The following is a 12,578-nucleotide window of genomic DNA, read 5'->3' on the forward strand; positions in this document are numbered from 1 at the left end:
GAATTGCAGCTCATGTGTGGTAGATAAATATATTCATTAAGGTAAAAAAAGAGTGAACATGGAACATAATTTAAAGATAAATAAAATAAACTGGTATCTGAAGACAATATATCAACTGAATGGTAAGGTTATATTTATTTAAGGTATGAAGTATAAAGATGTGTTGGGACAACATGTATAGGGTTTTCTGATTTTACTGCTTGTAAGCTCCGTTGGAATTTTTCATGTGAACAGACATTATGTATTTCCTTGTATGTAGGGTATTTGTGAGTTCCATAATGAACAAAACAAAAATGCACTAAGGGGGCATATTTATTAAACACAGGTGATAGGGCTGTTTTTTTTCACATTTATCTTATTTACTAATAAAATATTTTGGGGTTCAATATACATAGCCCTGTACTACTATGATTCCTGAGTAATCACGGATGAAATGTGTAATAGAATGGGATCTGTATACTGGAACTATTCTATATAATAAATCTCTCCCCAATTCATTACATAGAATCTCCTTGTGGAAACCGAATAATCAGGTAATATGAATTGAAATAGGGTGCAATAATGTAGTTATATGGAAAGTTAGGTCATTGCAAAAATAATTACAGATATATTGTAAAAATAGGTTATGAGGGCTAGGGCGAAATACCAGTGCGGAAAGTTTTCTGGTTTTGGTAAGAAAGTTTGCCTGGGAATGTTTTTAAATGTTGACAGCCATGCATGTGAATACATAGTACTAAGATATTAAATAAAATGAATGGTATCCATAGAGGTGAAATAATGCCAGCATTCTCTAAGCCACCATTCAACAAGTTTGTTTGTCAGCGATTTGTATCTTAACTTATTACATTTTATTGTATATAAACTGTTAGTCTACTGTTTGCTGGTAGTATACTTCTATGTACAAAACACTGTTATGATTGCCTTTTTCTTGTTTGTAGGTTGCCATAAACTCCAGGAGCGAATTGGGAACTTAAAGTGGCCCTGGAAAAAGTTCTGTAAGTGGCTTCAGTGAGGAATTCCTGACCAGAATTGTTTTAAAACCCCTTTAGTGCATGTATTAATGTGGTTTTGAGCATGATATATCAGATCCATAATGTAAAAAAAGTTTACTATTAAGACACAACAAAAATTATTAACATCAGAAAATTGTGCTTAGATGCCATCCTTTCGTTCAATTATGTGTTGTTGGACATGATTGTGCCTCTGTTTACCCATGTCACTTCTCCAGCAGTGGTTCTGCCTACCACATTGTAAACTCCAGCAGAAGAGGAGGAAGGATTGGAAGGTAAAGTTGGTTGTGGGGCAGATGGCAGAAGAAAGAAGAGGAACATATGGGACAAGGGCCAAAGGGAGACAAGAAAGTGACAGGCAGCCATAATGTTGAGACTGCGGGCAGAAACACATGGGGTGCGATTAGTCCACATACAGAATTGGAGACAGTGAGACAGACACACAAAAGTGGAGAAAGAATGGGACATACACACAATAAGGAGACAGGGAGACAGAGATGCAAACACAAAGGAGGAGGCAGAGGCAAACATGGGGAGACAGAGGTAGAGAGAGAGGTACACATACAAAAAGGAAGACAGAGAGACAAACAAACAGGGGGAGATAGACAGTAAGGGTGATAGAAAAAACACACAGAGGGTGGCAGAGGCCCGTAGACACAAACAGAGGGTGGAAGGGAAAACTGAGTCAGTGGTGAGCAGGGGAGAAGAGGGGAAGTCAGGGTAGGTGGACAGACGAACATAGAACAGATGCAGGCTGGAAAGAACCTAGGCACATCTTCCTCATATTCACTAATGGAGCCTCCTATTAAGAATGATTCTCCAATTTAAATATTTAAATGATCAGGGCACTGGGAGGTCACTGGCCAGATTGTTGACAGTGGATTATACAGCCATGTCATTCACAATCACAGTATTGGTCCTGCAGGAAGCCCTGTATGACTAATAGCATGTTAATGAATGACACAGTCTTTTGGAGTCCTGTGGGACCAATACTGCTTCAGTGAATGACACAGTTGCACAGGCCACGCATGGCAGCTTTTAGCTATATCCAGCTGCACCAATAGAATATAGGGAGGTAGGTGGTGGCTTAAATAGATTGTTACTGCTCTAGGGGGCCACACTAGACCACTGGGAAGAGTGCTGGTAAGGTCTATGCCAATCCGCCCTGCTCAAATCCCAGTAAAGTATTTTCAAGTTGTCAATACATGTTATTGAACTGTAAAGTCACTGACATCATTGTCCTTAGCAATAAAGATTATATTAGCTACAAAACATATGCTTATTAACATAAACAAGGTATCAGCTGGAACAGTGACTTTGACATGTAGTTAAGAGTGATAAATCATTCTCTTTTATTGTGTTAGATAAGATAAGGGGAAGACCTCTAAGCTTTCTATTTCTGAATCCATAAACATAAGTTTCTGTTTCCTTCTCAAGAAATCTGTGTGCATGTGTTTTTCAGTTTACTGACATTGATTCCTGTCTACTGAATAGAAAGACATCTAAGAGACATGTGAAGGGTCCAGTAACCATACAGAATAGTTCCTGGTTCCACTATCATTTTATAGTGAATACCAACAGGTCTATTACTAAGAAATGGCGATAGGGCTGCTTTTCTTCCGCCCCTTCTTGCAACTATAGAAAACCACCTAACGCCATGATTTATCATTAAAATTTCAGCAAGTCAGCTGAGCGACACTCTACTGCCTCAATGATACTAGCTGGGAGATGTGCGCATACATGATCTGGCTTACTGGTTCATACATGCGTAGTGGAACTAAAAGACCAGGCTTAGACTTGGACTTCCACTTAGTGGACAAAAATCAATAAATAAAATAGTAAAAAAAGTATATATACTTTATTCTAAGAATAAAGCATTTTTTTCTGATGATGATAACAGACGAAGTATTCTAGTGGCATTTGTAATCCTTGTAAAATAGGCTTTCGTCATTTGGGGCTCTGCTATCTCCAGTGATGACCTTTTGATAGGGCTTTTCTGAGTTTGATAAATAGAGCCCCGTGTGTTAAATTCCAATGTGCTTTGCACTCTAGCATTTGTGAAAGCAAAGCTTCTGACATCATCATGCAATGTTACAGGGATTTTCATTTAGGGTACAAAGGCCCTGATTAGCTTTACAAAGAGTCACAACATTGCTCTTGCGCCTACCTCACACTATTAGAAAAGTATATATATATATATATATATATATTTATACACAAATACATGGTTCACTAATTTATAATTGGCACACTTTGATAATCATTCTATCTTGCCATCTTTTTGGAGACATCTCATTGATTATATTTTATCAATTTGGGCTAGAGGTAAATATATCTTTTTTAAATGTGTCCAACAAATATGGGACCTATAGACCCCTATCAAATTAACATATAAATTAAGGGCTTCATTTAGAGTCGGGAATAAATCCAGCTAGGAAACAGAAATCACCCAAGTTGTATATAATGCAACTTCTCCTCTCCCTTGGTGTCATTTTTTTAAGATGGAGAGGACAGGTAGTTTGTTTGTTATTTTCTGAATGTAGTGGCTTACCTGTGTTCAGATGTCCCAGCGACACACAAAAGTGCCGTCCCCTGCACTCTCCAAATAACACTGCTGGCCACCGCTCAATCCTCCTGGATGAAAAACCACCAGGAGAGTTGATTGATTACTGTTCAGCCTGACACACTTGGAGTAGACCAGATGACCAGAATCTTTCTGGGACAGAACTTCTGGACTGCCAGCAATATGTAACCTGAGCCCACCCTCAAGCAACCAAAGAGCACACTTCAGGGCCTGTAGAAGGGGAGAACTATAGTAAAGCTCAGCAGCGTTGTGTCTGAGGAGCCTGATTAACCTTTATTTGCGGATTGTGAAGGGATCTTTTGTGCAGCATGCAATTCCCAGTCCAGATTCTGCTTAAACATATATATATAAATCCATGGGGATGAATGAAATATCAACCTCCACTGCATTTCAAAACTCCTTGTTTGAGAAAAGTATTAAGAAGAATAGAGTTTTCCCTGTACATCAAGTAGTAAAGGACTTTGAGGAATGGGATCAGTTGGAGAGATGTTAGTCTAACCTTAGGAGATTGGAGTGCCATAGGAGGACGGAGCAATAGTCAGTCTGTAGGCTAGGGCCATGATTCCATTGAAATATTAAGGTCCTTTGTGGGACTACTTTGAAGTCAGGTGTGGCCATGACAACAGTGTCAAGTGCACTCAGATAGATAGTTTCTTGACACAATCAAGATAAAAATAATATACAATAGTTGCTCAAGACCACTGAGATTATGCAGAGAGGAATTTAGCTCTTTTGTGAGGCATCATTGGATACCATTACCTTCCCAGCCAGAACTATAGCTTCAGTGACAGTAGCTAGAAGAGCTCTCTGGTTGCATCCATGGGCAGTATATACACACTCTAAGAATTATTTTGCAATGCTTACCTTTGAAGGTTTGGGCTTCCTCAAATAGAGCTAATGGTAACAATTCAGAACACGAAAGTAGCTAAATTCCTCTTTTGCTGCAAAGTTTCAGGAACAGAATGGATAGGCGCTCTATCTATTGCATGGACCTTTCAACTAGGGCATGTGTTCCCTCCTTTCCTCTCATAGCTTGTACCCTAAAAAGGAACAAAGGAAAAGTGAAGTCAGAGGTCATAGAAATTCTGCCATTCTGACCACAATGTCCATGGTTCGCAGTAGCTTGGGAGATGCTTCTAGAACACCCTGGGCCTCTATTTCTTTGGCTAGATCGCCTACACCAAGGCCCAAATCTTCCTCCAAATCTAGAGGGGCTAGCTTTGATGGCATGAAAAGTTTGTGGTTAATGTTGAAACATAAGGGAATCTCAGAAAATGTAATTGACATTCTTCTGCAGATGAGGAAACAGATCTTTTCTACAGTATTATAGAATTTGGAATAAGTTTATCATGTAGTATAATCTAAACTGGAACCAGCCTCAGCCAGTATCTGTAATCCTATGGACTTTCTTCATGATAGCATTAGCAAAGGTCTAGGTCTCTCGACTTTGAAGGTTCAGGTGTCTGAGTTTAGTGTATTTTGAACACTAAATTAGCTTCAGAGGACCTTAATATCCATTCTTTCTCAAACAGTTCATGTTAAATGCTTCATGGCACCATGGCAATTCAATTTAGTTGTGGTCGCTTTAATATCTGATCCCTTTGGACATTGCAAGAGATCTCTTAGGTGTCTAACAATTAAAGTAATGTTGGAAAATACTTCTGCCTGTAGAATTGGAGAACTACAGGCTTTATGGTGCACCTAGCCCTTTGTGAATGTCTACATGGACAGAATGGAGCTTTGGACAGATATATCCTTTAATCCAGAGATTATACTTCCATCTTTTTGTCCGAGTGGCGGATCTAGGTGGGTAGAGGGGGCCATCGGGGAAATCCCCCCCCCCCTCATTAAAGGGACATTCAATCTGCAACCGCACGGAGGGGGCAATTTAGCCCTGCCCCTGTTTTAACTTCTATCAGTGGGCTGCTTGTGGTTGCACGCTATGTGCAGGTCCGTCTTGGTAGAGATAGGCAGACAGAGAATCCTGCCTGGCAGCTCTCATTGTGTTTTCAACATGTTGGCTAGTGACCAGTGACAGCTGCTCATACTTCCATTCCAGTTGTTGCCATAGCAGCCAGGAAGCTTTTGTATTCTCCCACCTCAGCCATCTGACAGGCAGCAGGGGCATGCAATTGAGACTGCAGTCTCCTGTAATCTGCTTGGTGTGTGACCTCTTCCCCTTCTGATATGCTGCTATTTGATCTTTTGTTACCTAACCTTTGGCTTTGTTTCCTGAACCATTCTCATTTGCTACCTGCTTTTAACCCTTTAGCTTTGTACCTGGACTATTCTTGCTTGCTTGGACTCTACTTGTTTGCTTCTGACCTTTGTCCTTTTGGCCTGTCTCCAGTAACTTCACGCACTCACTCCAAGAGTTCCGCTCCAGCCTCCTACTTCTTACTACCTGTCCCTCTGTATAAGCTTTTACAACTCTGAGTGTACCTGGAGACATTCGAGTACCTGTGAGAATATCCATCTTTATTGGAAAGGCGGCTGATAAAGGTGAAAACCTCTGCTTCTGTTCTAAAAGCTTATGCAGGGTTCGGGGGAGCCCTAACATATATATTGTGACAGGTTAAAGAAACACAGGTGGAGGACATATGTGTGACAAAATAATGGTATTTTAATTTTAATTTTAAAATTTTATTTTAGTTATGAATTACTTTGCCACCCTGACAATATGAGTAAGGTAAAAAGCAAGAAGGTGTTTGTGTATGCATCACCAGAAGTGTGCTTGTTGTATGTATATATATATATATATATATATATATATATATATATATATATATATATATATATATACACTACTACAAAGGTTAGATAGAACCAGGGATGGGGGGTGAGTGGAGAAAATGGGGGTGAGGGAGTTGCAAGGACATAAATGTTGGGTGGATGCTAATTTAAAAATGGGGGTGGGGTGAGAGAAGGAGGGAGGGAGCCCTGCCTGCTACATATTTACTGGGCACCCAGTTTCTAGTGCAAGACCATCCTATGTTTAGATTTCTACACAGGTGTGACCTCCTAGACCTTAGATGACCTTATTATACTATACCAGGCCTGTCCAACCTGCGGCCCCCCAGATGTTGTGAAACTACAAGTCTAAACATGCTTTGCAGGTAGACAACCAGTTGATAGCTGGAAGGGCATGCAGGGACTTGTAGTTTCACCACATCTGGAGGGCCGCAGGTTGGACAGGCCTGTACTATACTGTACAGTGATTAACTTGTTCAAAGCAATGACCCTTCAGTGCGTGTGTAATTGAAAGAAACTGGAAGGGAAAGTTTTGAAATAACAACTCCGTCCATTTTTATGCTTAACAAACAGTCAAGAACTAATAGAAAATGTTGGTTGTCAGCCATTAAATCCATTAAATATAATAATGAAGATACTTGCAGACAACGTCTTTCTGAGGACACATGAATAATGGTGTACCCTATATATGATTATGAATGCCATCTTAGTAGATCCATGTTTTAAAAACAAATCAAGGGTAGCAGGTGTTTTCACTAAACCGAGGAATCTATTAGTTAGTGTGGTGGTCGTTTCGGATGGGACATCCTTCCCTTACCTCCAGACACGAGTCAGGTTCTTTTCTGTTCGGATATCCGGTGGTCAGGAGATAAGTACTTCAATGAAAGGGACAAGGATTGGTCAAACAACTTGGGTTTATTATATATGCGGTAAGGATAGTTTTGGTACCACTGACCCCTTCAGCTCAATGGTAATGACAAAATAATCATTTGATCAGCATAGAACACAATAGCATTTAACATATAACATTTTCAATATCAATAAATCAATTCTTAGGTAAATCACATAACATTAACATCTATCTAACACATTTGGTGCACCAATATTATCCCTGGTAACGTTACCATATTTTACACTCAGTCCTGGGCTGACCTGTGCACAGGAATTTTGTAGTGTTTAAATGTCCTGCAGAGGTTCCAGAAGGGTTAACAGTCCCGATTAACTCCCTGTACTTTCTCTCTAAAGGGTAGATGTTAAAATGTAGGCAGTATTAAAGATTATAACAAAACACATGACTGTTACTCAATTCAGTCACAAGATGGCGCTGTTCTCTCATCACTCTTCCCTGTGACGCTGGGGTGTGTGCAGTACACTGCAGGCTAGGATTTTACCTTGAAAAGGTTCTGCAGTTCGTGGAAACTGTCTTGGACACCCCACTGTGTGTCCCCAGCCGTTCTAAAGCCGTGTGTGCTGGCAATGCCATCAGTTCCAGCAGCAGATCAGTCTCTCATGTCAGCTTCCCCTTTCTTGTTGCTATATCACACACACCTCCTTCCTGCACATCATCCTGGGTACGACTTTTCAGTTCAACTATCAACTGTCAACTGTCATTCCCACTGTGTCTTTCTCAGCCTCTAGTAACCCCTTGTAGCCCTGCATTTTAAAAGCGTTTATGCACTTCCTCTGTGCTGTCAACAGGGCTTTGGGGCACCACATTAGCACTTAGAAACTACTCAGTTATTATAAATATGAAGAATAACTCCAAATCTGTCACGTCAGTTAACGTATTATATCAGTCTACATTTTTTGGAGACTGCTATGTATAACGGCTGGCAACATTTTCCGAAAGCCCTTATGTTAATCACTACCACCATGTAATACTACAATCGCCTTGTTAATGCGGCCACCATTTCCTTATGGCTCATTTCCTGGAGACATTTGTATATAGATAGTAAAATAACTTTTATATTGCTAACTTTCCTACCAAATGATGATTAATAATGGCTAAATTATATGAATATATGTAAAAGATGTAACACCTTACAAATTTATTTTAAAGAGGTCCCAACATAAAATATGGTAGCTATGAATCAGTCTAGAAGCTATGCCAGAGAGTACAAGCATTAAGTGCTACCATTAGGTGAACTAACGCAGGGTAATGCAGAGGTAGGTACAATAAAATCATGCACCTACACCATTCAACAGGCTGCCGAGGGCAATGTAACTGCTTATAATATTTCTTGACAGGTGCAATCCATTTGCAAGCCGCATAAAAGACTAACAAGTGACTATGAGAGGCACGCAGCAGCTGTGAGAGCTAGTACATCAGGTCATTTTGCTGAAAAGCACACTTTCACATATTGTACTCTTGCCACTGTGTTAGATAATTGATAAAAACAATGTTTTACTTAATCATTATAAAAGCATTTAAAACACTATACACATGTTTAAAAGACTCAGTATACAAATGAATTATAGGAGACACATTCTGTAGCAGCTGATATGATGTATTTCCAATATTTGTGCTGTCTGTATCAGGACTAGCCAAACTAATTTTATGTTTGTTTTTTTTAACATAAACAAACATTTGATTATAAATTTTACAGGTGTTACACAAAACTCACCTTTCAAAATCAACAGGTGGAGGCAGAGGTGGAATACAGGTGAAGATGGCTTAAGTCAAACAATTTTACAATGTCAGTGTTTGTTTCATTCCATGGTATCATGTCTGATGTCTTGTGTTTAAAGTTAATTATTAAGTTTTCTAAACGATATAAAACTCTATGGAATGCTAATCTAATTAGATTAGCGAGAACACGCTGCATATCATGTTAGTTTATCCGAAAGGAACAATTATAATATAAAAGGACTTACGCTATAGGAATTCTTTAACACAGCTGAACACAGGCTCCTAATAGAGAACAGATATCAAGACACTAGGTGAAAACTGAGCGTTATACTCAAAGCTCTATATTATCTATTTAGTAGTGTCTGATATCAAGATACCCAGTTATATCTGAGCGCTATATATCATAATATCTAATAGATTATCTTAAATCATAAATAGTGTGAGCAATACTATTTAGTGGTATCTGATATTTTAGATACACAGTGATACCTGAGCGCTACAAATAATTGACCAATTTTAGTCCTATATTAATCAGGGGGAAGAGTTTAATCCTCTCACATACAAAGTATGATATAGGGGAGAGGCGACCTATGTATGTGTTATCATAACATAGTCTTTACATCATAAGTCACCAATGTAGTACTGAGGTCTACCCCTAGGAGTGAGCAACTGGGTTTTGAGAGGAGAGATACAGTGGTATTAACGGATACATAGTGTCTCATTGCTTATATAGACCCATATACAAAGGAAGGTCAGATTCAGTATAAAGCAAGATCTACATATTCATGTGTTTTGGGAACACCACAATACATGGTAAATGTGATAGTACTCTGGTTCTCTCTGAATCATCTATTATCATAGAAACACAGTGAGACAGCATAGTAGTTTTGTTACTACTTTTTAACAGTATGTACACAATGAATATTTGATAATCATATTCATTCACTCAGTGTTTTTATTATTTCGCTAATTGAATAATCATTTAATTCTAATAAAGATATTATTATTAACAGCATCTTATTCTATACTCATAATTAAAAGAGTGCCCTGTAGATACAGAACATAGTCATAAAACATAATAAATTGCAACAAGCCCACAGGCTGTGCAGAACTAGCACACACGCCCAGCTGCTTAGTATTGCTGGGGCGTGCTAATGGAGAGCTCGGCGTCCGGCCGTTGCCCTGGCAATGGTCGGGCCAAGTACATGAAGTGATGTCCCGGTTGTCCTGGAGACAGCCGGGACGCCCGCAGAAGTCAGAGGAGAGTCGTGGCGGTAGCCGCGGCTGCCGCGGCTCCTACAGATATTAAGAGTAGAGATGGGCGGGCTTGCTTCCCCGAGAACCGAACCCACCCGAACGTCAGCAATTTGAGTTGGCTCGGTACCCTCACGCCTATTCGGATTCCAAAACGAGGCAAAACGTCATCATGACGTCGTCGGATCTCGCGAGTTTTAGGATGAATTAATAGCCGCCTCCACAGCGATCTAGTGTCATTTGAGAGAGTGACAGAGAAGGGTTAGGTCGCAGGAATAGAGCAGGAATAGAGAAGGAATAGAGCAGTATAGAGGAGGCATTTTTCCAAATTTACACTACAAAGTGTTTGGGGTGTTATATTCCCCCTTAAAAAAAACTATATTTGCTGACTGCTGAAATAGTAATATAGCAGCACAGTATATATCTGAATTTGCACAACAAAGTGTTTGGGGTGTCATATTCCCCCTTCAAAAAAACTGTATATGCTGACTGCTTAAATAGTAATATAGCAGCACAGTATATTTCTGAATTTGCATACAAAGTGTTTGGGGTGTCATATTCCCCCCTTCTAAAAAAAACTATTTTCTGACTGCTGAAATTGTAATATACCAGCACAGTATATATCTGAATTTGCACTACAAAGTGTTTGGGGTGTCATATTCCCCCCTTCTAAAAAAAACTATTTGCTGACTTCTGAAATTCTAATATAGCAGCACTATATATTTCTGAATTTGCACTACAAAGTGTTTGTGGTCTCATTAAAATGGATTCACAGCAGTATACATATGAGCAGGAGCAGCAAGCAGCTGTTGCCACCAGTCCTGATGGCAGTCTTCCCTGTACGTCATCTGGTAAAGCCTATGTAAAAGTACATAGTCTTTTGAAGTCAGGGAAAAAATCACACAAAAACACCTTTTACCGTGTTGAAAAGAAAAAGAGCTGTAATAGAGGAAAAGTTAACTGCTGATAAAAAAAAAATTGCCAACATGCCATTCTACACACGCAGAGGCAAAGAAAGAATGAGGCCCTCGCCTTTCTCTATTAGTGCGAGATCTAAAAATGAGGCTTCTTCTTGTAAGGTCACTCGTGACCAAGCAAGACCAAGTAATTCGGAGTCCAAAAGTGGTGCACAACTACTGTTACGTGTGAAAGCCAAGAAAACAGTAAGGCATTAGAGGAAAATGTATGCTCAGAATCAGAAATGACACCAATCCCTGAGGAGAGTCCATCCACGAGTGGCATGTGTAATCGTGACCATTCTGATAGTGTGCTCATAAAGAAGGGCCCTTTCAGCATTTCTGCTGATGTGTGCCTGAACATCCCGAGTATAGCCAGTGATACACCAATTGAGGATGCCACTTTGAAATTGGAAGAGGATGAGGGGGATGTTTGTGTAGCCGACGAGGCCGCTAATGAGGCTGTTTATGAGGATGAGGTTGTTTGTGTAAGTCCTGCACCAGTGGAAGCAGTTCTGGCACATGACAAGAAGAAGGCCATTGTTATGCCTGGGCATAAAACAAAAAAGCCACTTCTTATGTGTAGAATTATTTCTACCCAAATCCTGACAACAGTTATATAGCCATTGTAGTGTATGTAAAGCCACAGTCAGTCAAGGGAGGGACCTTAAACATCTTGGAACCTCATCCATGTAACGCCATCTCACGAGAGTTCATGGCAAGGTGTTGGGAAAAGCTGAATGTTATGGCAAAAAAATAACAACAAGCACTCCATCATGAGCTAAGACCCTTCTCTACATCCCGAAGCCTGCAATCTACACCCACAACACTGTCCTCATCAATATCCTCAGTAGCAATCGGAGTTAGCCCTGCATCCCACTTGGTAAGGCCCGATGACTCCTGCACTATAATTGATTCCTTTGAAGAATGTTTGAGCCTTAGTCCCACTGCTGCTGCTGTTGCTGCTGCTGGGGGTGAATCTTCATCCCATAAGAAGCCCAAGAAGAAGAGCACCAGTACTTTACAACATTTAACTGTGAAACAATCTTTTGCTAGAGGAAGGAAATATGACAGCAGTCACCCAGTCGCAAAGAGGATCGCAGACGCCATGGCAACTATGCTAGTGTTAGCTCTGTGTCCAATATCCACTATAAACGCAGCTGATTTTTCACAGTTAATTGATGTTTTGTGTCCCCGTTGCAAAATTCCATTGCGACACCATTTTTCACGAAAAGCTATTCCACAATTGTACCAAAACGTTCGTAAAAATGTACTAATTGGGCTCAAAAATGCCATTCTACCCACTGTACACTTACTTAACCACAGATATGTGGAAGTGGCCAAACCAAAGATTATATGACTGCGACAGCCCACTGGGTTGGTCATTCATGTTC

The sequence above is a fragment of the Mixophyes fleayi genome, chromosome 1 (genome assembly GCF_038048845.1).
Source record: "Mixophyes fleayi isolate aMixFle1 chromosome 1, aMixFle1.hap1, whole genome shotgun sequence".
NCBI classification, from domain to species: Eukaryota; Metazoa; Chordata; class Amphibia; order Anura; family Limnodynastidae; genus Mixophyes; species Mixophyes fleayi.